Here is a 26171-nt window from a genome sequence, read left to right on the forward strand (position 1 = left end):
ATTATGTGATATGTGGTATGCTAGTTGATTATGTGCTAGATGGTATGCTAGTCGTCTTTGTGATACTTGCATGGAAGACCTCGGGGGGTTCCCGAGGCAGTTGGATGTCAGACCATTGGGGGGTTCCCATGGCATTGGTGTAAGACCTTGGAGGTTTTCCATGTCATCCTTATATTCTAGGAAGACCATGTGGGGGTTCCCATGGCAGTGGGCTAAGACCATGTGGGGGTTCCCATGGCACTCGGTGTAAGACCTTGGAGGGTTTTCAGGGCATCCTTATATGTTTGTATGTATGGTTTGTATGGTAGTTAGTGAAGACCATGTGGGGGTTCCCATGGCAGTGGGTTAAGCCCATGAGGGGGTTCCTATGGCACCCGGAGTAAGACCTTGGAGGGTTTCCACGGCTTCCTTATATGATTATATGCATGGCTTATGTGATTGATATGGTTTATGTAGCTGATATAGCTAATATGGATTATATGGTTATGTGGATTGTGTTGGGTATACTTTGGGGAACCCACTAAGCTTCGTGCTTATAGTTTTGTTTATGGCTTCATGTATCATCAGTTTGGAAAGGAAAGGCCCGACTTGATCGCAGCGCACACACCCGTGTTTTCCGCATTATGTGATTTTGGGATGAAACTATGATAAATGTTTTAATTAAAGTGTTTGATTATATTGAAAAACGAAATTTTTACCCTTGATTTTTGGGTCGTTACAAGTTGGTATCAGAGCCTTGGTTTGAGGGATCCGGACATACTTTCGGGTGTGTCTGAACTCAAACTAGGGATCTGTATAGTTTTCAACATAAATTTTTTTTCAAGGAAAGATTTTTCTAAGACAAGAAAGGGTGTGGTGCGTGGAATCGGCCGAGATCAAGTAAGTTTTCCCCAAAATACCCATATATGTTATCTGATATGACTTGATCTGTGAATCGCATGCTAGTTAGGGCTAGGAGAGATGCCTTTGTATGTATGTTGTATTAGCTGGTAGACTTGCATGCTAGTGTTGATCAGTCAGTGATAGATTGGCCTGATATGTGATGCTTGTAGCCTTGGGGATACTGGATGCCATGCTAGAATGAGAAAGATTATTGGTATTGGTAACTGCTAAGTGTATGCTTTGAAAATTGTATACGATTAGGATCTTATAGACTTAGAATAACTGATTTGGCATTATTTCCTGTTCTATGCATATGCAGTACAAGTTAAATAATCTAAGAGTGATGGGTTTGACCCTATTGCACAACTCTCGTCTGAGTCCAACCGTTCTAGGATTGAATCTTTTACTCGAAATATTATCTGATCTCTATTGTACGTGACTATATTCATGAGGTAGTTGGTCGACATTGGTGATAATCTTTTAGCAGCTGAGGGCAGGGTGAGGTTGGGAACTTAAGAAAGCCTAGGAGGTGCTTCGGTGGGTATTGTGTTGTTGTTTAGCAAACATTTAGTATATCAGTGGACTAAGTGACTTAAAGGATTCGGGAGGATTACTGAGGAAAGTATGGATTGGTGTGGAAGGTAGTATTGGGCCCGTACTACTGAAAGCACAGAATCCATACTCGAATCGGTGAGAGTCTTGGAGAATCTAAGATGCTTCAAGGAAGGAGAGTTCTTTGTTGTGCTTTGACCTTGGGAATAGTTGCTTTGCAAGATGAGGATGAGCACGCATAGGAAGGACCAGGGATCGGTCCCGGCTCCGGTAGTGAGCCAGTTAGTGGAAGGACTGCCAGGATTTTGAGTTCGGGTTGGATCTTTTGTATCAGGCGGAAAGGATTGATTGTGCGATCTATTTCACTTTTGGGATTGGAGACTATGTCTTGGAGGTAGTTTGTAGCCCGGTTTATAGCAGAGATTGCTCCAGCTAATGCAGTTCAGCGGTTGACGATTAAGCTGGTGAGTGTGTCAGGGTGCGAGACCCTGAATGATATAGATCCCAGAGCCCAAGGGCGGAAGATCGATTTGGATCACCTCGAGAAGAGAGGTTCAGGTCATGTGAATATAATGGATGTTTTCGGGAAGAGACCCACGACTTCTGAGCAGCATTTGAGAGGCCAGCAGGACCGGAGTCAGCACGACACATGCGTAGAACCGTACAATGAAGTTATCGCTCCAGGAATATGGGTTGCTACCAGCATAGCAAGATTGATTGTGTTAGTAGGTGACATGCGAGTGGGTGCTCGACTTTGGGGTGTGTCCGGTGTATTGGATCGGCGGTAAGGTTTTGGACAGTTGTGTCGGGGAGAGTGTGTTGTAGGACTGCAGGGTAGCCCGTAGCATTTACCGGGTCTTAGGCAACGGTAAGATGGTGGTAAATTTGTATTTGCCTTCGATTTCCTTGGTAAAAGGGCGCCTTGGGAAGTGATTGGATCATCCGATTCGTTAAGAATACAAGAGTATTCTTCAGGATTTCCAAAGCTGAGTGATCATTGTGTTTGGATAACTATGGGGCGCTTCTGTTTTTCGGCGCAGGATTTGGGCGGGTCATACATATTGATGGAGATGGATCAAAGATCCATAAAGCATAAGAGGTGAAAGAGCATCGTCGAGTCCAAGTGGGGGAGAAACAAGTGGCTGCTTAGGCCTGGGTTGTGTTGGTGGGAGTTCCGGAAACTCCCAATTGTCGGTCGGCATCACCTTGATTAGTCATAGTAAGCAGTGGGAATCCGTTGGTGTGACCGAACTCCTGATGAGATATATGATTTGGATCGAGAGGTGCGACGATGTGATAGTGGAGTGTGGAAAGGCCATGGGTGGTAAGTATCGTTGGATGGAAGTAGCATTAGGTTGCGATAGGATCGTAATATTCATCGGTCTAAACTAGACTAATTATGTGATGGTCACACGCATGAATGGGGGATCAGCTCGTGCTTCGGGCACACCAGCCAGTTTTGGCAAGGAATTACTCTCTGTCTAGGACGAGGACCTTTGGGGTCCGCGGGCGAGCCCGGATGGTTATGGAAATTCAGGATAGAACGAGTAGGGACCGTGGGATCAATGGTTGTATCATGGTTTGCAGGATATGCGAGTAACCGATGCATGACGTAAAGGAGTCTAGGCTGGGTGGCCTGGTTGTTGACTCTTGGGAACTTGGTGGTTAGACCAGGTGCGAGATTGGAAGTCTCGGAGATAGCTTGGGTATACCAATCTATCAGATTGGTATTCAGGAAGTTATGGTGCATTTTGCAAATGTGAATACGTGGATCTCGGGGTAGGAGCAGAGTATCGATTCGGTTTTGGGTGAGATCCCGAATCGGAGTTTGTAAGTGTTCAGTGATGAATTACGTTTCAGTGAGATGAGATTTGGAAGCACCTATATGCCAAGCGCATCAAATACAGGATTCCAGGGTAATGAATGGGTTTGGGTCAATGGTAGCTTAAGCCATTGTGATGTGTCTCGGGATGGTTCTATCTGTAATAGAGCCACGACATGTTGGAATCAGGAAACGGCAGGTTGATGGAGACCAGGAATGATGTAAGACTATCGATATTCAGGTAGCATTCACTTTTGTATTGGATTCGATGGCGAAAGGTGGTCAGGCTATTATAATCGGATGTATCAGAAAGATTGATGGAGCCATGAGTGGCGGTATAGCTAGGGCAGTTATTACTAGACAAGGTATCCTTCGGAGATCGCGTGGGGAGAGTGTGAGGTATCTCGTTGGTTCAGCAACCGGGAAGTAATTCGGTATACCGAATGTGGGCGTTCTGTATCTGGTTATGGTAAGTGAATTCATTCAGTTGGTAACACCGAGATGATCAACGCTGGAGGTGCTTGTCGGTCAGTCATTCCTGGAGGAAATTTTTGGTACTGTTTCAGAGTAGGAAGTCTGTCAGGGAGCCAGACTAGTGTAAGAATTCGGGTACTGGGAAAGCAGAAGTAGTTCTTCTCAAGAAGGGAATGAGTTATCTTCCATCAGGTTTGGAGAGAGTCTGGCATGGCTGGGTTCTGTTGCTTTTAAAAGGTCAATGAACGCTCAGGGTGACGGCTACATCCCTTGGGATGTCTAGTGTCGGTATTCGTTGGGATCAGAACGGGTGGTCAGTTATTGGTGAGAGTTGGATACTCAAGTTTTATCGAGGTTGAAGTGCTCTCAAGGCTTCGCCTTAAAGGGGTGACACCTGATTCGAGAAGCAGGGCTACAGACTAGGTATAGTGATTATGTCCGGATTTGGCCCCGATGGGCTAGGTGATGCATCATGTAGGATTGTGGTGGTAGCTCAGACTGATTCATAGTGTTTACTATATTATAGCCACGAAAGTGTTTGGACAACGATTCCGTTGTGGTTCCTTTGGTCGATATTCAGGATGAGGAACACCTAAATCATGTAGAGAAGTTAGTATCAGTTATCGAACAGGAAACGAAGACCTGGAGGAACAAGGTAGCGGGGTTAGAGGTAGTGACATGTAAGCAGTATCCAAACTGTTTTGCATCAACAGACTTCGAGGACGAACTCTAGTTCAAGAAGGGGAGATTTGTAATGCTTAGTCCAAGTTTGAAATAAATGAATTAATTTTCAAGCTTTTAAGTGGAACTCGACGATTGGGGAGGCTCCAACTCATCGTGTAGAGAGCTCTCCAGTCACACATTTTTAAGGTCTACTCAACGAGTTGGAACGCCCCAACTCGACGAGTTGATGCTGGAAAGGAAAACCCTGATTTTTGGGGTTTGCACCCTATTTAAAGTCCTTAAGCCTCATTTGTAGCCTCCCTTATCACCCCTTTTGTCTAGAGAAACCCTAGTTCGTGCCATTCCTCTCATTTTGTGTGTGTGTGAACTTGGAGAGTGATTCTTGGTGCTCTTTTGGAAGGAACTTGAAGCTTGAAGAGGTTAGATTGAGTGGAAGGCAGTAGATCCGACATTTCCTCCAGTGTTGCAGCTACTTGAGGTATAAAGTTGAAACCTTGGGTTTTCATTTCTTAGATCTCCTTCTATGAAAATTTATGGCCATTATTAGCATAGTTTGGGACCATTCTTGGATTTGAGCATGTTATGAAGATATGGCTTCAAATCTGGACATCTCAGGGCCATTGAGGACTTAAAGTTGCCAACTTTATCAAGCCTTGGCCCTCCTTCATGCTCAAAGTCCCTTGATAAGCTTTGTTAAAGTGTTTTGGCCCTTTGATGCCTTGCATGGATGTAAAGCTAGCAACCTTACGTGGTATCTTAACCCTAGGGTGTTGGATTTGTAGTTTGGGGCTTTAGATTCAACTGGAAGGGGCTGAATATATTAACAAAGGGAAAACTCGACGAGTTGCCCTAGTAACTCAACGAGTTGAATCAGGTTTTCCCGCTTTTTGGATGCTGAATGAACTTGGGGAGTTGATAAGATAACTCAGCGAGTTGGCTAGGGTTTTTCCTCGGTTTTCTGAATACTAAAGGAACTCGACGAGTTGCTAGATGCACTCGACGATTTGGGTCAACATGGACTGTTGACCTTGACTGTTGACTTTGACTTTGACCTTTTGACTTTGGGCAAGTTAGTCCTAAGGGGTGCTTGGAGTAAACCAAATTATAATGAAGGAGAATATGGGTTTAGAGTAAGGCCCGCAAGGGGTTGGGGCCTAATTTAGAAAATTGGTCCATTGATGGATTTATGGACATTATAGTGTTGGGCTTTTGTTTTTGGCTTGGGCCTCAGTTTTGGATCATATTGGGCCAGAGGTATAATGGTCATTTTACCCATGTATGGATTAAGGATTATAGTATGGAACCCAATTGCTAATTGGATATATCGATTGGTATTGACAGCTCGGGAATTCGGTGGGGCAACAACTAAGGATGTCATTCGGGAAGCTTTTGCATTCGAGGTGAGTCTCCTCACCTTACCAATGGGTCTAAGGCACCAATGTCGGCCCATTATATGATATGTAAATTTTTGGTTGATCATGTGTTATGTTAGTATGATATTTGCATGGAAGACCCCGGGGGTTCCCGTGGCAGTAGAATAAGACCATGTGGGGGTTCCCATGGCAATTAGTTATATATAGTATGCCAGCTGTCTTCGTGACTCTTGCGTGTAGTGGTTACTTGCGAATGTGCTGTCAATATGTTTTGTATTTATGCGAAGACCATGTGGGGTTCCCATGGTAGTCAGTTAAGACCATGTGGGGGTTCCCATGGCCTATGATGTGATATGTGGTATGCTAGTTGATTATGTGCTAGATGGTATGCTAGTCGTCTCTGCGATACTTGCATGGAAGACCTCGGGGGTTCCCGAGGCAGATGGATGTTAGACCATTGGGGGGGGGGGGGTTCCTATGGAATTGGTGTAAGACCATGGAGGGTTTCCATGTCATCCTTATATTCCAGGAAGACCATGTGGGCGTTCCCATGGCAGTGGGCTAAGACCATGTGGGGGTTCCCGTGGCACCCGGTGTTAGACCTTGGAGGGTTTGCAGGGCATCCTTATATGTTTGTATGTATGGTTTGTATGGTAGTTAGTGAAGACCATGTGGGGGCTCCCATGGTAGTTGGCTAAGACCATGAGGGGGTTCCTATGGTAACCGGAGTAAGACCTTGGAGGATTTCCACAACTTCCTTATATGATTATAGGCATGGCTTATGTGATTAATATGGTTTATGTAGCTGATATAGCTAATATGGATTATGTGGTTATATGGATTGTGTGGGGTATGCTCTGGGGAACCCACTAAGCTTCGTGCTTATTGTTTTGTTTATGGTTTCAGGTATCATCAGTTTGGAAAGGAAGGGTCCGGATTGATCATAGCGCACACACCCGTGTTTTCCGTATTATGTAATTTTGGGATGAAACTATGATAAATGTTTTAATTAAAGTGTTTGATTATATTGAAAAATGAAATTTTTACCCTTGGTTTTTGGGTCATTACACGTCTGTGGGTTATAAATCCACGTTAGGAACGTAATTCACAAGACTGTCTAAAATGATAAAGTGTTGTTATCTTACTTTGGGAGATAACCAGACATACCACTATAGTTGCCTGATCTGGACCCACCATTTCTGTTCATCGAAAGGAATAATTTTACCATACTATGGTACGTATTCCATACCAATAACACCCGATAGTTGATGGATTTTATAGGAAACAAAATTGTAGAATGCGGAAAACAATTAACAGTTAATATGGTACATGCTTCCTATAAAAAATCTATGTCATACACCTTGATAGCAACATACAATGAACAACTAAACCTAGCACAAACCTAGTGTAATTCGAAATTACCAAGTTTAAGGTGCATACCTTTGATTTGTTGAAGTAAACAAATCACTTAATTCTCCTTGTATTGTAGGTCTTGGAAAGCATAGCACCAAAATAATGATGTCTCTAATGGCTCACACCCATACCCTAAAACTAGAAGACAAGAGGAAAGAGGAGATATGAGATTTTTGGCCATAGTATATTCTAAGGAAGAGTATGAAGAAAAATTAAAGGATTTGGGGTCATAATTATAGTTTAGGTAACTTAGGGACAAAGTAAGATTTGAATGATTTTAAATAATATATTTATTTTCAATTCAAATATTTTCCTTATTTACATCTAGGAGTCTTCTGGAAACCTTAGTAACCCTCCCAATTTTGTTCACCCCTATATGGGTTCTAGAATTTTATTTTCTTGCTTAGTTATGATCACTTACAATTCAACCCTTTTACCTTTAGTTACTTCCAATTAATCCCGAATTAATTCCAGATTAATTCTGATTAATAATTAATTAATTATAATTGATATCATATTAATTTATTAATCATAATAAATTAATAAATCGATTTTCTATTTCCAGTTGACATATTAATCACATAATATATCAATAAATCATTTCCTCATAACTTCCATGCCATCTTTATATTCTAGTTATGAGGGCAACCCAAAAAGGACTTTGTTTCTAATTACAAGAATATACCAATTTAGTTACTGGCTTAGACACCTTATTCAACAGTCTCCCACTTGAATAAGTCTATAACTACAATTGCAAGTATAAACCTTGAACTAAACAACAATGAGTGGTTTCCAAAGCCACTGCCAAACGTTGGCCCTAAGACAAGTGATCAACTATTCCTTCATTCTGTAAGATATCGTATGGACATGAGACATGGATTAGAATCTATCTCATATACCAAGATTCAGTTTCTCTATGTCTCGATTTATGACGACTAAATTCAGATGTCGGCAAGAAATCATTGAGGGGTCCAAAGATATCGCTTTTACTGTTAAGGCAAAATGAACTTATTACTTTGACTATATAGTCATACAATTTACTAATCAAATCATGCATGGAATTACTCTTTATAACACCCAGTTACGAGATGCGTCTGGGTAAAGCAATGCACAACTGATACGTAAACTATGAACTATATATCTTCGCTTAAGAATAGTAGATGTTATCATCTTAGAATTACTTGTGATCAAACCCGTGAAGTAATGTCTAAGTGCGGGTTTATCCAATACTTAAAATCTCTATTTTCAAAACACTCATGAATATCGCAACAATTCTAATTGTAATCTCGTAACCTTAATCAACAATCTACAATCAATTCATGACAGTCTTGAATCACTACTTACTTCCAAAAGTATGAGTCACTGTAGATTTTTGAATAATATTAAAATTACTCAGGGAAGTAAACATCCAAAGTGAACATACTAATAAATTAATTAACTATAGTTTCAAACTTACTGAATATAAATAATTCCTATTATTTAATCACCATAGTTATTACAAATTTATTCATTTTTTAATGTTTCGAGTAATCAATTATCCACTTGAATTAGATAGCATCAGTCATTCCTATGTTATGAACATTCATACCATGCCTCTCTATTGTCATTCCTTTGTGAATAGATCCACTCGACTCTATTCCAATGATGCACACTTCACAATTCCAATTTCTTATCATTTATCTAAGATATAGTGGAATTTCATCTTTACATGCATTGTCTTCCGGTGATGTCGAGCCTTTAAAGTCACAGAGACCGACTCTTCGATATTACAAAATGTTCCACTAGAACTAGTTACTCAGAACAGTTCCATGGCTATGAAGTCTCAAATTGAAGGTATACTTATTGAATACTTCTTTGCATTAAAGTTTCCAACTCACACGTAGATTTTACAAACATCTCCCATTATGGAAACATTTCCATATTTCCATATGATAATTAGTTCTAACCAAAAAATCATATCAATTTGGAACATGTCACTACGATCCGTCCTAACAATAGCATACTCCCACTGTCCACAACTAACCAATTCTTCGGTAAAACCTTAGAACGTTCTTGACAGTTATTTGATAACTTCAATCACATGAAATTCTAATTCTTTTCACACAATGCTAAAGGCATTTGAAAAATATGATAATCAAATATTATAGCATATGTAATCGATCGTATATTCGAAGCATATGGGACTCGACTCATTATTACAAGGGTGTAATCTATGTTTAATTCCTTTTTATAATATTCCCATATATAGAATCTCTAATGTTGAAACATTTCAACGTGCTATTCATATATTTATGTGACTAAGTTAAACTATACAATCTAAACCTTTAGATTTGTAACAAAGTATGAGTGCCCTCTCCCTTATGTCCACTATAGCGAACCAATTTATTAACTTTGCAACTTGAAAACTAGAAACATTGTTTCCTATGAATAGTATTGTCAAGATGAAATACCAACATAATAATTATGCTCCTACTAGCTTTGACATGTACTTAGAAATCAACCGGACTTCTAGAAAACAATACATTTTGACTTTCACATGGAAGTGCAGATTATTAGTTCGCGATGCTTCGTCAAGCCTCTAATTAGGCTTCTTAAGCTTATGTACTTTATCTGGATAGTGTATGTGTTCAAAACCTTTCATGATTTGATGAACATATCCCTCAATGTTTAAACAATTCATTGCCATTCCTCACAATTCGAAATATTAAAAGGGGTGTCGTAATCATATTGTGAGTTTGAGAATACACTTTTTCACAACTAACATCCATATAGATTAGATCTTCAAAATATAGTCGCGAAAGTGTTTCCTCATAACCATTTTCATGAATTAGAGGGTGCATACGTTCCCATCCATGTAGAACTTTCATTTTCAACCTACGTTTAAAACACAAGGCCTAGGAAAAAACAAATTCAAATTTAGTTTCCTTCATGGACTGAACTTCGTTATTTAATTTCTTGCATTTTGTAGCAGCACAAGGGCCTACTAGTGCTTCCATGTTGTTGGCATATCACCCATATTGATTAGTGTACTTTCACTGAACAACATGCTTTTCTTTTGAAATCAAATTTAGAACTCATAAGCATTGCCAACTCAACTAGAAGTGCACAAAATAAGAATGTATCAACTGAAACACAACAGGTTATCAACCTCAGGTCGCGTGCCAATGATAACTAAAATGATCATTGTTATTTGATTCTTGCAATTCAAGATCAACGTAACTCCCACTGACTTCTTGACATATGAGTTTTCTCCTTAGAAACATTCCTTGACGAGCTAAAACAAATATCCAAAAGTCTGTGCGGATTTCTGAAAAGAAACCACTTCATAACATGACTCATTTATGTTTTGTTTCTTGATTAAACAAAAAACATCAAAACTCCAATTCTAAATGTGCTAGAGTAAGAAAACATTATTATTCCACATGTTACAAGATTTTATCATCCTTCGTAGTTTTTAAATGAGTTCCAAGATACAATTTATAGTTACTAGAGCATGGCTCTAAAATTCATTTGGAACAAAGTATGACTCATCCATGATCGAACCATTTCCAACAATTTTTGACTCCTCTTCTTAGCCATACATTTGCACTAAGATGTTCTTGGAGGATTAATTGTGATACAATTCCATAATTATTAAGATAATCATAAAACATGATACCAAAGTACTGTCTTTTCTTTTTAGATTGGAAATTCTTTTATCTTTCTGCCTAACTGATTCTTCTATTCGTTCTGTTACTCTTTGAATCTTTTCAAAAGTATCGTAATTTTGTTTAGTCTTATAAACACAATCATCTTTACTGAAACATCAACATCTTTACTGATCCATTAGTCATCCACTTGCCTCAAATAAGCACGTGAACAATGAATTGAGTCATAATTTTCCAATGAACAAGATTCTCACATATTATACAATATGACTTGTACAACACCAAGTATCTGTCCAGTTGATGATAAGATTTCTTTTCACTTGGTAAATTATGACATTCCCACAAGCGATATCATAAGAATCCAATCCACAATTAATATTACTATTATTTGAAACATAACTAACACTTTCACTAATGTTATTTCAAGGAATAAAGATAAGGTAACTACGTAAACCAAAACGTTACTTTTAATGAAATGAAAATTGGAACTTATCCTTACAATGCATGAAATGAAAAACTATATTTCTAAACATCTCTAAAGAGTAATAGCAATCTATTAAATTATCCTAACTCCTTAGTAGTAGGTCCAAGTTCTGACCATCAAAACATGCAACCAAAGTCCATCTTTCACGATCAGATTTAGCTCACTTGTTTAAGCTTCTTTCTTTCTTTTAGATCCTACAATACCATCAAAATGTGATCATCACATCATGTATTAAGAATATGAGAATAGGAACTTATGGAATTAGATAATGGATGTACCTGAAGTAGAGTCGCACGACTTGACTTTACCATCTCTAAGATCTTTCAGGTAATATGGGGAACTTTGCTTCCAATGTCCCTTCAATTGGCTGTAAAAACAAATGGAGTCATTAGGGTCAACATGTGGGATGACCTCAGAACGAGCCTTTATCTTTATCATACAATCAAACGGTTTGATCTTGGCCGATCCCTTTTCGATTAGGAAGATAAATCTTTTCTAGATCACCAACATTGTCTTCGTCAATGTCCATAGAATTCTTGGAACTAGACCATTTAAGAAACTCTACTTTAGATGTGTTCTTAAGCATTTCTACTTCATCAACTATCAACATCTTGGTCAAAATCAATTAGGGTCACTTCAAGATCCCTCATATGAAAGTTCTTAAGGAACTGACCATATGACTTAGGAAGAGAAAGAAGAACCAAATCAATGGCTTGCTCTTTTAGGAATACGATACCCATTCTTCCCAATCTATCAATGTACGACATCATCTTTAGAATGTGCACATGCATAGAATTTCTATCGTCATGTTTACATGCCAATAAGGCTTTAGTAGTTTCATATCTTTCAACTCAATGAAAATGTGACATTGAGAGAGTCACAAGAAGAGGAGGTGGAAAATTGAAGAAGCATGATGTCCAGTTCCACCATTCCCAGAATAAGAGAAAACTTTATCACCTCTATCAGAATATGGAAGATCATCTTTAGAAGAACAAGGAAAAACATTTCCAGAAGAACGAGGAAAACCATCATTATCTTGTCTTGACATCTAGAATTTAGGAGAATAGAGAATTTAAGTTAGTTGATTTTAATCCTTAATTATTAACCCATAATTTAAATTAAGGGTAGGATCCATATTTTTATTCGACCATTGAAGAAAGATGTCGTAATCAAATTAAAATCTATTTTAGGTAGGTAGAGTCATCTCACCAATTTCAATCGAATGAAACTCCTATATCTTTGAGATTCATTGAATCTTATCAATGTCATGTTTAATCTCGAGTATGTTCTTACCAATTGTGACTAGGATGCCGAGCATCACAATTAAGATGTAAATAAGCATGGAAACCCACTGAAACACCCTCAATCGATTTAGGATCTCCCATTCATGTGTCGGTTAACCACACACGCTCCACTAATGACTCATAAGGAAACAATGTGCGTATTCATGGATTAGCATGTAGTTTCACATTTTTCCTAAAGTAACTAGAGTGGGATTTTCAAAGGTTTTAGTTACTTTATTATATCATACTTTTAGAGGTTAGGTCCTATCAAACCCGTTTGGTTAGTGACCCTCCACCATACAAGGGAGTGGTGGGTGGGAGTATACACTCATTCAATGGTCATCTTATAGGTCGTTATCCTTATACCCCCTTAGAGTATGACTTCATGAATGAGACATACTATTGATTTAACTTAATTGTCTTATAGATAAAATATATTAAACTTTTAATCATATATAGTATAAGGTGTACTTTAAATCTTTTCAAAATACGAGGTTTAAATATTAATTATCTAAATTATCATATAACTAATTAATCAATTTAAACATATTATGAATTTATAATTATCCTTTAATTACATTACGATTAAATTAATTATTAAATTCATCAGAGATAATTCAATTTAATTTTAACTCATTAAAAATTATCAAATAAGGATATCTCCTAATATTTAGGGTTTTATGGATTATCACATAAGGCATTCAAAATTTGGAATCTTACTCAATTAATATTGGATAATTACAAAAATTAACACATAAATATGATTAAGAGGCTGAAAACCCGAAATTCTGGAAAACGTTGAGCTCACGTCACGAGATCTATCTCTCACGTCATGAGATTAGTATTTAGAAAAAAATTATTTTGATTCAACTCATGTGCAATCAATGTTTGATAAATCTAGGCTCTGATACCACTGATGAGTTTTATAGAAAACAAAATTGTACAATGCAGAAAACAATTAACAATTAATATGGTAAATGCATCCTATAAAAGGTCTATGTCATACACCATGATAGCAACATACAATGAACAACTAAACCTAGCATAACCCTAGTGTAATTCGAAATTACCTAGTTTAAGGTTATATAACTTTGATTTTTTTTAGAAAACAAACCACTTCAATCCCCTTGTAGTGTAGGTATTGGAAAGTGTTGGGTTAGTGTCTAAGCCCGTAACTATATTTGGTATGTACTTGACCCGGTTGTGCATGGTCCTTTTGGGTTGCCTTCACCAAAGCAACTGGACACGATGATTTATGGAGAGAGAGAGAGACATTATTATGGTTTATTGATATATTATATGAATAATATATTAAAAGAGAAATCATATAGTTTAATTAATATTGGTCAAGAATTAATTAAGAATTAAGTCTGTGGCTAAAAGAGATTAATTAAATAAGGGGAACTGGAACTGTCAATTATGAGATAATTGATTTTGGGCTGTGAATCCTTATGAATATAAGGGGGAAAAATTTAGAGTGGAAGCCCACTCTAATTTCGTCTAAGGGGCCTTATTCCAGAAGGTTCTTGAAGCTGCTTAGGGCCTAAGTCATCCAATTAGGGTTTTAACTGAAACCCTAGCAGCTCAGCTATTTAAGGGACCCCAGGGCTACAAATTTCGGCTACCAGGAGAAACCCTAGAGTTCATATAGCCGTAATTGTGCCTCCCTCCTTCTCTCTTCTAAATCATCTTCTTGCCTTGGTGTTTGTAATCCATCAGAGGTATTACACTTGTGATACTAAGCCTTTGAAGATTAAAGATTCTTGATACTATTAAAATGTATCATCTAAACTTGTTTTATTATAGATCTCGTTTTTCATAGTATGCTAGCTTAGGGTTTGCAAGCTTTGGATAAATTGCATGTACAATAGAGAAACCTAGATCCAAAGCTTTAGGGTTTTGCATGTGGACATAGGATGTTCTTTTGCTCAAAACCCATCAGTGGTATCAGAGCCTTGCTTGGTTTCTATTGTATTTGATGCATGGTGTATATATTGATTACTTAAAATCAAATTTTTTGCTATCTGCTTGACAGACTCGTCGAGCCCTATGAGGTACTCGATGAGTAGGATGAACTCGGCGAGCCCTGTAAGGGGCTCGGCGAGTCGGGTTGTCAGACAGACGGATTTTCGGGAGCTTGGCTTATTTTGACTTGGGTTAATTACCATAATTGTTTCTAATTAATAAAATCCTAATTTTATTAATTCTATATGATCATCTTTGTCAAAATAAAAGAAATTTTGTCATTTAATTAGATAATTATTACCTTATTTGATAAATATTAATTATTTTATTTATTTGATCAGTTATCTTGCATACAATTGGATTTGGTCAATAATTAGATAATCACCAAATTAATTATTTAATTGTTTATTCGAATTTTGATCTAGATAGTTTTGAAATGTTTCAAAACTTGCCCTCAAGTTTTGGAATTTAAATTTTTGATTAAAAGTTAATTTTGAAATAATTAAATTTCAAACCGTAGAATTTTGCAAGTTTAAAATTCACCCTATACTATTATAATATTATAAGAATAATTATTATATATGTATAAGATAAATTCTAGTCTTACCGTTAGTAGGCCTCATTCACGAAGCTGATCTATAAGGGTGGTACCAGGTTGCAGCCTATAAAATGGCAGTTTAATGGGTGTCCACTCTCACCCACCGCTTCCTTGATTGGTGGAGGGTCGTTAGCTGAATGGGTATGATAGGGCATCCTAATTCCTCATTAAAAGTATAGTGATTAATAAAGTAATTAAATGTTTTTATAAAATTCCCAATCTTAGTTACTTTAGGAAAAATGTGAAAAAGATGCTATTCCATGAAATTACACTTTGTACCCTTGCCAAGACGTTAGTGGAGCGTGTGTGGTTAACCGGCACACTAATTTGGGTCTAGCAAAGGTGGCAAAGGGTGACTCAATGTTTGTCATAGATCAGTGGAACGTGTGTGGCTAACCGGCACATTGATTAGGTGACTGTAACATTGAGGGCACCATGTACATTTGCATGGTTATTCACACCTTGTTTGTGATCCTCGGTATCCCAGTCACAAACTTGAAGGGCATATCGAGATTTAAACATGCAATTGAAAAGTTCAATGAATATCAAAGATCTACGAGTTTTCAATACATTTAAAACTAAAATCTTTCTTTTGTTTTTCATGGTGGAAATTAGTGAATCGTCATTCACTTACCTTCAAATTGTTTGCAATTTAAATTATGGCATCCCTCTTTTAAGTTGTAAATAATGTTGTTGAATCGTCATTCTCACTCATGAGTTTGTATGGGAGGTTGATTTTCGATGGGACCAATTTCAATGATTGGATACGGAACATCCGTATGGTCACCCGTTACGAGGACAAAGAGTATGTTATCGATGAAAAGCTGAAGGAAGTAACTGTCAACACTGCTACTCCCGAGGAGATCGCTACCTTTGAGGCCCACGAGCACGATGTTACGAAAGTCCATTGCATCATGCTCGCGACTATGACTGCCGAACTCCAAAACTCCTACGAGGACTTCTACTCCTATGAAATGCATCAGGATTTACTAGACAGGTACCACCAGAGCGCTAGGCAGGAAAGGTACGAGATCATCACTTCGATGATCACGACCAAGATGAGGGACAGAGAGTATGTCACTGCTCATCTCCAGAGAATGCAGAGATATGTTGACCGCCTGCTGAAGTTAAATGTTAACTTCGATGAAGATCTGGCGATTGATATTATTCTTCATTCCCTGCCTCCTTGCTACAACCAGTTCCGCATGATCTATCACATGAACAAAGAGGATGTCTCGTTGAGCAAGTTTCAAGGCCTGTTGAGGACTGCTGAGAACAACCTCAAGGACAAATTAGTTGCACCAACTCCCGCTACAGTTGCCACCGTCTTGGCTATTGGGCAGGGGAAGGGTAAGAAGAGGAAGGCTCCTTCAAGAGCCACCACAAGGGAAAGTCTCATGATGACACCTCTTCTAGTGGAACCATGGATGGTACCACTACACCCTCCTCCAACTCTAAGGATGCAGAGTGCTACCACTGCCATGACAAAGGGCATTGGAAATGAAGTTGCCCAAAGTATCTGTAGGACATCAAGGATGGAAAGATAAAACTGTCCTACGCAGGTATTTGTTCTATTCAATCTAATGACTCATCGCATGCTATTTCTTGGGTTCTTGATACAGGATGTGGTTTTCACATTTGTTCTGATTTGCAGGGCCTAAGAAGAAATAGGAATGTGGAGCATGGGAAGATAAACTTGATCATGGGGAACAGAAGATCGTCGCCTGTCACCAAGATTAGAGTTTACTCTTTAGTGCTTAGTAGTGGATTAGGACTAGAGTTGAATAATTGTTGCTATTCGCCAGAAATGGCAAGAAACATCATTTCTTTTCATGGTTTATATAAACAAGGATTTAGATTTTCATTTGATAATGAAAAAGGTTCTATTAATGCTTTCTTTAATGGTGTTTTCTATTTTTAAGCATTGCCTTGTAATGGAATATATGAAACTGTGATGGTTGTAGATAATTTAGGAAATGATGTGTTGCATATCGATTCTTCCAATGATTTGGATAAAGCATGCTTGTGGCATTGTCGTCTTAGACATGTCAATAAGAAACGCATAGCCCAACTCCAAAATGATGGAGTGTTGGAGTCATTCGACCTTAGGGACGATGACATGTGCGAGTCTTGTTTACTTGGAAAGATGACCAAGTCACCCTTCACTGGTACTTGTGAAAGGGGTGAGGGTTTATTGTATCTCATACATACATATGTATGTGGGCCCTTTAGATTCACCACAAGGGATGCAAGCCGCTTCTACGTGTCTTTTACCGATGATTATAGCAGATATGGCTATATCTACTTAATCAGGAACAAGTAAGAAACCTTTGAAAACTTCAAAGAGTTTAAGCAAGAAATGGAGAATCAGTTGGGCAGGAAAATCAAGATGCTTCGATTTGATCGAGGTGGAGAGTACCTTAGTCTTGAATTCCACAACTACCTCAAGGAATGCGGAATCGTTTTGCAATTGACTCCACCTAGGACACCGCGGTTGAATGGTGTTGCTGAAAGGCATAATCGAACCTTTCTTGACATGGTTCGTTCGATGATGAGTCATGTTACCTATCTCATTCTGGTGGTATGCCTTAGAGACTTCCGCCCATATCCTTAACCCAGTCCCTACAAAGAAGGTTTCCAAAACACCTCACGAGATGTGGACAGGGAAAGCTCCCTCGTTGGCACATAACAAGCTTTAGGGTTGTGAGGCTTTCGTAAGACGAGAGACTCACTACAAGCTCGAACCTCGTAGTGAGTGGTGTATTTTCATCGGCTATCCACAGAAGTCCTTTGGATATCTCTACTATAGATCGAGTGACAATGTTGTCTTCGTTGCGAGGAGAGGGAATTTACGAGAATGAAAACTCATAAGCCAAGGAGACAGTGGGAGGCAAATTGATCTTGAAGAGCTTCAAGAATCGAATTATGAAGGAACCTCTAACACTGGCGCTCAACCTGAGGAGGAAACTCCTGTTGAACTGGTTGACGAGTCCTTACCTCTTAGACGTTCCAGCAGAGTTAGTGTTCCACCTGTGTTATATGGTTTTCATATAACAAGCGAAGGTGATACGTTTATTAGTGATAGTACACTAGTAAATTTGGATAAACCTACAACTATAAGGAACCCATGGCAGGCCCGGAGTCTGCGAAATGGAAAGAGGCTATGGACATCGAGATTCAGTCCGTGTATGACAACCAATTTTGGAATTTGGTTGACAATGTGTCTGGTCGTAAGACGGTCGGGTGCAAATGGATCTTCAAGAAGAAGACCGACATGGATGGGAAGGTACACACTTATAAGGTGTGATTGGTTGCAAAGGGGTTTACTCAAACTCCCGGAGTTGACTATGATGCGACCTTCTCACCAGTTGCGAAGATAAAGTCTATTAGGGTCATGCTAGCCATTACTGCATTTCATGACTATGAAATATGGCAAATGGATGTCAAAACCGCTTTCCTCAATGGGAAGTTGTTTGAGGATTTTTACATGAGTCAGCCAGAGGTTTTTGTCGATGCGAAGCATCCTAGTAGAGTGTTTAAGCTTGAGAAATCCATTTATGGATTGAAACAAGCATCTCACAGATGGAATTGTTGTTTCGATGAGAAAGTCAAAGAGTTTGGTTTTCTGCGAAGCGAGGATGAGTCATGTGTATATGTCAAAGCCAGTGGGAGTATAGTTAGTTTCCTTGTATTATATGTCGATGACATACTACTCATAGGAAACGAAATCCCGAACCTGCAGGAGGTTAAGTCCTGGCTTGGGAAGTGTTTCGGTATGAAGGACCTCAGAGAGGCTGCCTATATTCTGGGAATAAGGATAGTGAGAAACAAGAGTAAGAGACTAATAGGAATTAGTCAGAATACTTACTTGGACAAGGTACTAAAACGTTTCAGTATGGAGAATTCAAAGAAAGGGGAGTTACCGATCCAAAGCAACGCCATGTTGAGTAAGACTCAAAGCTCGAGTACCGAAGCCAAGATGGCAGAGATGAGCCGAATACCCTACGCTTCCGCAGTTGGCTCAATCATGTATGCCATGACTTGTACTCGCCCTGATGTGACCTTCTCTTTGAGCATGATCAGCAGATATCAGGGGAACCCTGGCAGAGCACATTGGACTGCAGTCAAAAATATTCTTAAGTACCTTCGGAGGACCAAGGAATGGTTTCTAGTCCTCGGTGGGAGTGATGACTTAAGGGTGCGAGGGTATAGTGACGCCAGTTTTTAGACAGACCGAGATCATTATCGATCTCAGTCAGGCTGGGTCTTTACCCTAAATAGAGGAGCAGTGACTAGGAAAAGTTCCAAACAGGAGACCGTAGCTGATTCAACGTGCGAATCAGAGTACATAGTAGCGAGCGAAGCGTCAAAGGAGGCGATATCGTTGAAGAACTTCATCAGAGACCTTGGAGTTGTGCCAACCATAAACGAGCCTATGGAGATTTTTTTGCGATAATGAAGGAGCGGTTGCCTTGACCAAGGAACCGAGGGATCATGGTAGATCTCAACATATCGACAGGAAATATCACTTTATTAGACATCGGGTAGAAGAGGGACTCCTCGTAGTGAAGAGGGTATCGTCAGAGGATAACCTAGCAAATCCCCTTACGAAGGGACTGAGTTGGGTTAAGAACTTGCAGCACGCTAGGAGCATTGGGCTGAAGGACGATATTAGTTTAGATTAGATAGTTTCGAAATGTGTAATAGATAAATTGTATGAACATTTGATGATTAAATAAAAGACTATTATTTATAAGTAAAGTTACTGTCTTGTGTTAATCATTTACCTATTGTTTCACTTTGCATGTTTTGACTTCCTAAATAATAAGATTATTCGAACAGTCCACAGTCGCTCATACTTTGGAAGTAGGTATGAAAGAAGACTGTCATGAATTGGTTGTAGACTGTCTAAAGAGTATTAGACATAGCAAAGGTTTGCTGCAACGTTCATGAGTGCTTATGAACAAGATTTGAGCATTGGATTAAACCCACGCTTGCTGGTATCACTTCGTGGAATTTATCACGAGTGATCGCAAGACGATAGTATCATATAGTCTTTAGACCTAGATATATGGTTTATTGTTTGCAAGTTGGTTGTGCTATGATAATGCGTAAACGCATCAGTAACTTGATGTTATAAAACACATTGTTGTGCATGATTTGATGAGTGAATAGTAAATGCATATAAGTCGAAGTTTATATGTTCCTTTTATCCTAAGAGGGTAAAAGCGATATCTGGGCCCCTCGATGATTTGGTTTGACTTATGTGCCAGGCCCGGCCAGGACTGAATTGATGTGTTCAGTTAAGTTCTATGTCAAAGGAATCAGAGATCGAGAAACAAACTGCTGGATAATAAGTATGACTATGTTCCATGTATTTGTCCGCATTGATATCTAGAACTGAGTATTATACAATCCCTTATCTAAAGGACAGATTACTGATAAGATCAAAGTTCGACAGCGTCTTTGAGAGCTACGATTGCTAATCGGATCCTGAAGTCGTACTTGCATTGATAGTTACTAGACTTATCCAAGTGGGAGACTGTTGGATTAGTGTCTAAGCCCGTAACTATATTTGTATGTACTTGACCCGGTTGTGCATGGTCCTTTTGGGTTGCCTTCACCAAAGCAACTGGACAGGATGATTTATGGAGAGAGAGGGAGAGAGAGGTTATTATGGTTTACTGATATATTATATGAATAATATATTAAAAGTGAAATCATATGGTTTAATTAATATTGGTCAATAATTAATTAAGAATTAATTTTGTGGCTAAAAGTGATTAATTAAATAAGGAGGACTGGAACTGTCAATTATGAGATGATTTATTTTGAGCTGTGAATCCTTATGGATATAAGGGGGGATGAAATTTAGAGTGGAAGCCCACTCTAATTTCATCCAAGGGGCCTTATTCCAGAAGGTTCTTGAAGCTGCCTAGGGCCTAAGTCATCCAATTAGGGTTTTAATTGAAACCCTAGCAGCTCAGCTATTTAAGGGACCCCAAGGCTACAGATTTCGGCTACCAGAAGAAACCCTAGAGTTCATATAGCTGAAATTGTGCCTCTCTCCTTCTCTTTTCTAAATCATCTTCTTGCCTTGGTGTTTGTAATCAATTAGAGGTATTACACTTGTGATACTAAGCTTTTGAAGATTAAAGATTCTTGCAACTATTGAAAGGTATCATCTAAACTTGTTTTATTATAGATATCGTTATTCATAGTAGGCTAGCTTAGGGTTTGCAAGCTTTGGATAAATTGCATGTACAATAGAGAAACCTAGATCCAAAGCTTTAGGGTTTTGCAAGTGCACATAGGATGTTCTTTTGCTCAAAACCCATCAGAAAGCTTATCACCAAAATTATGATGCCTCTAATGCCTCACACCCAAACCCTAGAAGTAAAAGATAATAAGATTTGAATGATTAAATAATAGATTTAATCCTAATTCAAGTCCCTTCCTTATTTACAATCAGGAGGCTTTTGGAAACCATAGAAACCCCCTAATTTCATTCACCCCTATATGGGTTCTAGAATTTTCTTTCCTTCCTCACGTATGACCAATTACAATTCAACCCTTAGACCTTTAATTAATTCCAATTAATCCTGAATTAATTCCAGATTAATTCAAATTAATAATTAATTAATTCTAATTCATTTCATATTAATTTATTAATCATAATAAATTAACAAATCAATTTTCGATTTCCAATTGATATATTAAACACGTAATATATCAATAAATCATTTCCTTATAATTTCCAATTAGTTTATTAATCATATAATAATCTAATAAATTATCCTCTCTTTATAGATGTCATTCTAATCAAGTTCTAGTTATGAGGGAAATCCAAAAAAGACTTTGTTTCTAATTACAAGAATATACCAATTTAGTTACTGACATAATCAATACACACCATAATTTACAACGCAAAGACCTATTGAAACATCAAAACATAAGTAATTGTATCTCATATTAAAACATATGTCAATATATCAGAATAAATATCTGAAGCTATAAACATAATGGTGTTTGCACTGCAGTCATCCCGAGCCCTTCCCCTTGCTACCAGAAGTACCTGAAACCAAAATTGAAAACTGTAAGCACGAAGCTTAGTGAGTCTCCCAACTACCACATACCATACACATAACACATAACATATCTTGGGCCCCGCCCCTACTACATCGAGTCAAGCTCGACATCGGCTTTCCCTGCATCGGGCCCCGCCCGACATCGAACCCTATTCGGCATCGGGCCCCGCCCGACATTGAGCCCCGAATGACATCGAGCATTTCTCAGAATACATGTGAGCATAATCAAATAATACACATAACCCTAAGCATATATCATTAACATTTAAACATTTCATTGGGCCCCGCCCGGCATCGCACTGTAATCCAGTATCATACTAACATTCCTTAGGACCGCCCCAACATTGAACCGAAGTTTGGAAACATACAATACAAACACATGCAAGAATCACAAAGACATCAAGCATACAAGCATTCCTCCGGACCACCCCGACATCGGATCGAAATCTGGAAAAAACATATAAACCTACATCGGTCCCCGTTCGGCATCGGACCGGAGTCCGGAACTACTACTAACTAAACGGGTAGGCCTTGGTGCCTTAGACCCGTTCCTACTGGAGGAAACTCACCTTGAATGCTAGCTGTGAAATCTCGTGTGAGGAATCTCTGACGGCTGCTCCAACGACTCCCCGGCTATCAATTTCACAATAACACTTAATAAAAATCTAACAAATCTTCTTAGGGTAAAATGGCCATTTTACCCCTGGTCAAAGTCAACGCCCTAGTCAAATTCAAAGTCAAGGTCAACTCCCAGTCAACCCAACTCGTCGACTTATCTCCCAACTCGGCGAGTTCATGTACTACTCATACTCGTGGTCAACCGATCATGCTAGACTCGTCAAGTTTCCATGTCTGTTTGGGGTATCTTAATGGATTAAGCCCCTACACTTAAGATCCAAGCTTCATACTTCATATAAACCCTGAAAATTTCCTTTTAAGGGTAATGTTTTTGACTTTACCCATTAATACCACTTCTTAAAGGGTTTAGCTCAAACCCTAATTCCTTGGGACCTAGAGCTTGGTCCTTAAGCCTTCCTTACACTATACTCAAGCTTACAACCTCATATATAAACCCCTAACACTACTTGGACACGTAAAGTTCCCACCTTTTCCCCACATGCATGGCCTTTGGCGCTAAAAAGTCCAATATGATACTCTATGGCTTGCATGGGGGCTCCAATGTCATAAATTTTGCACCTTTATGTCATAACAGCCCCTCAAGGTCCTAGATCTGGAAGATTATCCACATGGGTCGTCTATTCTCCAAAGGTTATCATTCTTGGGCCAAAACCTTCATAAAAAGGGGAGGAAGAGATCTAATGAACTAGAGGTCAAGATAGAAACTTGATTACCAGAAAATGTAGCCAAAGAAGTGTAGTTTCTAGATCTACTCTCTTCCTCTTCAGCCTCTAACTCCTTCTTCTTCTTCAAGCTTCAAGAACACAAAAGATTTCTTACAAATGGCTCACACATTCACAAGATGCTCTAGGGTTTCGTGGATTAGGGTTTGGGACAAGGAGGCTGTAAATGAGGCTAAGGGGTGGGGGTTTAAGAGCTTAAATAGGGTACAAAACCCCGAAATTAGGGTTTCATTCTGGACGATCTACTCTCCAAGTCGAGGGCTCTTGACTCGTCGAGTAGATAGCTCAAACCCCGTGCATAATCTGCCTTCTACTCGACGAGTTAGGGCCACCAACTCATCGAGTTCCTCTCTTAAAATGAATAAATAAATAAGTTAAATGCATACCAGGAACCAGGAGTTACAATTCTCCCCCACTTGTCTTAGACTTTGTCCTCGAAGTCTGCTGCATCCGAAAATAACTCCGGGTAGTGGTCCCTCATCTCCTCCTCGGGCTCCCATGCCCACTCTGAACCCTTGCGGTGCTGCCACTGCACCTTCACTAACTGAACAACCTTGTTCCTCAAGGTTTTCGTCTTACGGTCCAGGATCGCCACCCGTCTTTCGATATAGTTCAGGCTGTCGTCAACCTGAATATCCTCCAAGGGCACAATCGCTGAATCATCCACTAAGCACTTCCGCAATTGGGAAACAGGGAAAATGATGTGGATTTGACTGAGCTCTGCCGGTAGATCTAATCGATAAGCCACCTTGCTCACCCGGGTTGTAACCCTGAAAGGACCAATGTACCTGGGGCCTAGCTTTCCCCGTTCCCGGAACCGGATGACACCTTTCCAAGGTGACACCTTCAGGAGGACCATATCACCCACCTGAAACTCTAAATTTGAACGCCGCTTGTCGGCATAGCTCTTCTGCCGACTCTGAGCAGTCTGGATCCTGCTCCGGACCTGCTGGATCCACTCTGTAGTCTTGAATACTACCTCTGTACTCCCCATGACTCTGTGACCGACCTCACCCCAACAGATTGGGGTCCTAAACTTCCTCCCATAGAGCATCTCGAAGGGAGGTCGGTCTATGCTGGCGTGGTAACTGTTATTATATGAAAATTCCGCTAACGGAAGATACGTATCCCACCTGCCACCGAAATCCAAAACACGTGCGCGTAGCATGTCCTCGAGAGTCTGTATCGTCCTCTTGCTCTGTCCGTCCATTTGAGGGTGGAAAGCGGTGCTGAAGTGGAGATAAGTACCCATCTGCTCAAACCGCTTCCAAAATCTGGAAGTGAAACAGACATCTCGGTCTGACACCACCGAGACAGGCACTCCATGTCGTGCCACTATCTCACGCACATATATCTTGGCCAGCTTCTCAGTCGATATGCTCTCCTGGATCGGGATAAAATGAGCGCTCTTGTTCAACCGATCCACGATGACCCATATCGAATCTACTCCACGTGTGGTCCTGGGAAGCTTGGTAATGAAATCCATGGTGATATCCTCCCATTTCCACACGGGAATGTCTAGTGGTTGCATCTTTCCATGTGGTCTCTGGTGCTCAGCCTTGACCTTCCTGTATGTCAGACACCGCTCCACGTACCAAGAAACGTCCCGCTTCATGCAGGGCCACCGGTAATCAGGGCGAAGATCCCGGTACATCTTCGTTGCCCCAGGCTGGATGGAGAACCTCGACTTATGGGCCTCATCCATCAGAACCTGCCGTACTCCGCCCCAGTACGGAATCCAGACCCTCCCATGTAGGTTCAATAACCCTCGGCCGTTATAATCAAACGAGGCCACCCGACCTACAATCTGCTTGCACTTCTGGCGCTCTTCCTTCACGCCCTCAAGTTGCGCCTCTCTAATCTTCTCTAGCAGTGGAGTAATCATTGTCATCCTCAAACATATTTCTCTAATCGGAGCCTCCACCTCCTTGCGGCTCAGGGTGTCGGCCACCATAATGGCCTTGCCCGGGTGGTAAAGGATCTCACAGTCATAATATTTTACCACATCTAACCACCGATGCTGCCTCATGTTCAGATTCAGCTCATCCATGAGGTACCTCAAACTCTAGTGCTCCGTGTAAATGGTACAACAGACTCCGTAGAGGTAATGCCACCAAATCTTGAGGGCAACAACCACAGCCCCCAGCTCTAAATCATGAGTTGGATAGTTAGCCCCGTGAGGATTCAGCTGCCTCGACATGTAAGCTACCACATGACCACTCTGCATCAAAACTGCACCCATGCCCGTAATCGACGCGTCACAATAAACCACGAAGTCATCAACTCCCTCGGGCAGAGTCAAAATCGGTGCCTCGCATAATCGCTGTCTAAGAGTCTCGAAGGGCGCCTGCTGCTTAGGCCCCCAGCGAAATGTCACCGACTTCTTGGTCAGTCGGGTCAAAGGAACGGTGATCTTGGATAAATTCTGGATGAATCTCCGGTAATAACCCGCTAGACCAAGAAAACTCCGAATCTTAGTTGGAGACTTCGGAACCTCCCACTGCATCATGGCCTTTATCTTGGCTGGATCGACCAGAATACCCTC

The sequence above is a fragment of the Lactuca virosa genome, chromosome 7 (assembly GCF_052849685.1).
Source record: "Lactuca virosa cultivar CGN04683 chromosome 7, Lactuca_virosa_CGN04683_v6, whole genome shotgun sequence".
NCBI lineage: Eukaryota > Viridiplantae > Streptophyta > Magnoliopsida > Asterales > Asteraceae > Lactuca > Lactuca virosa.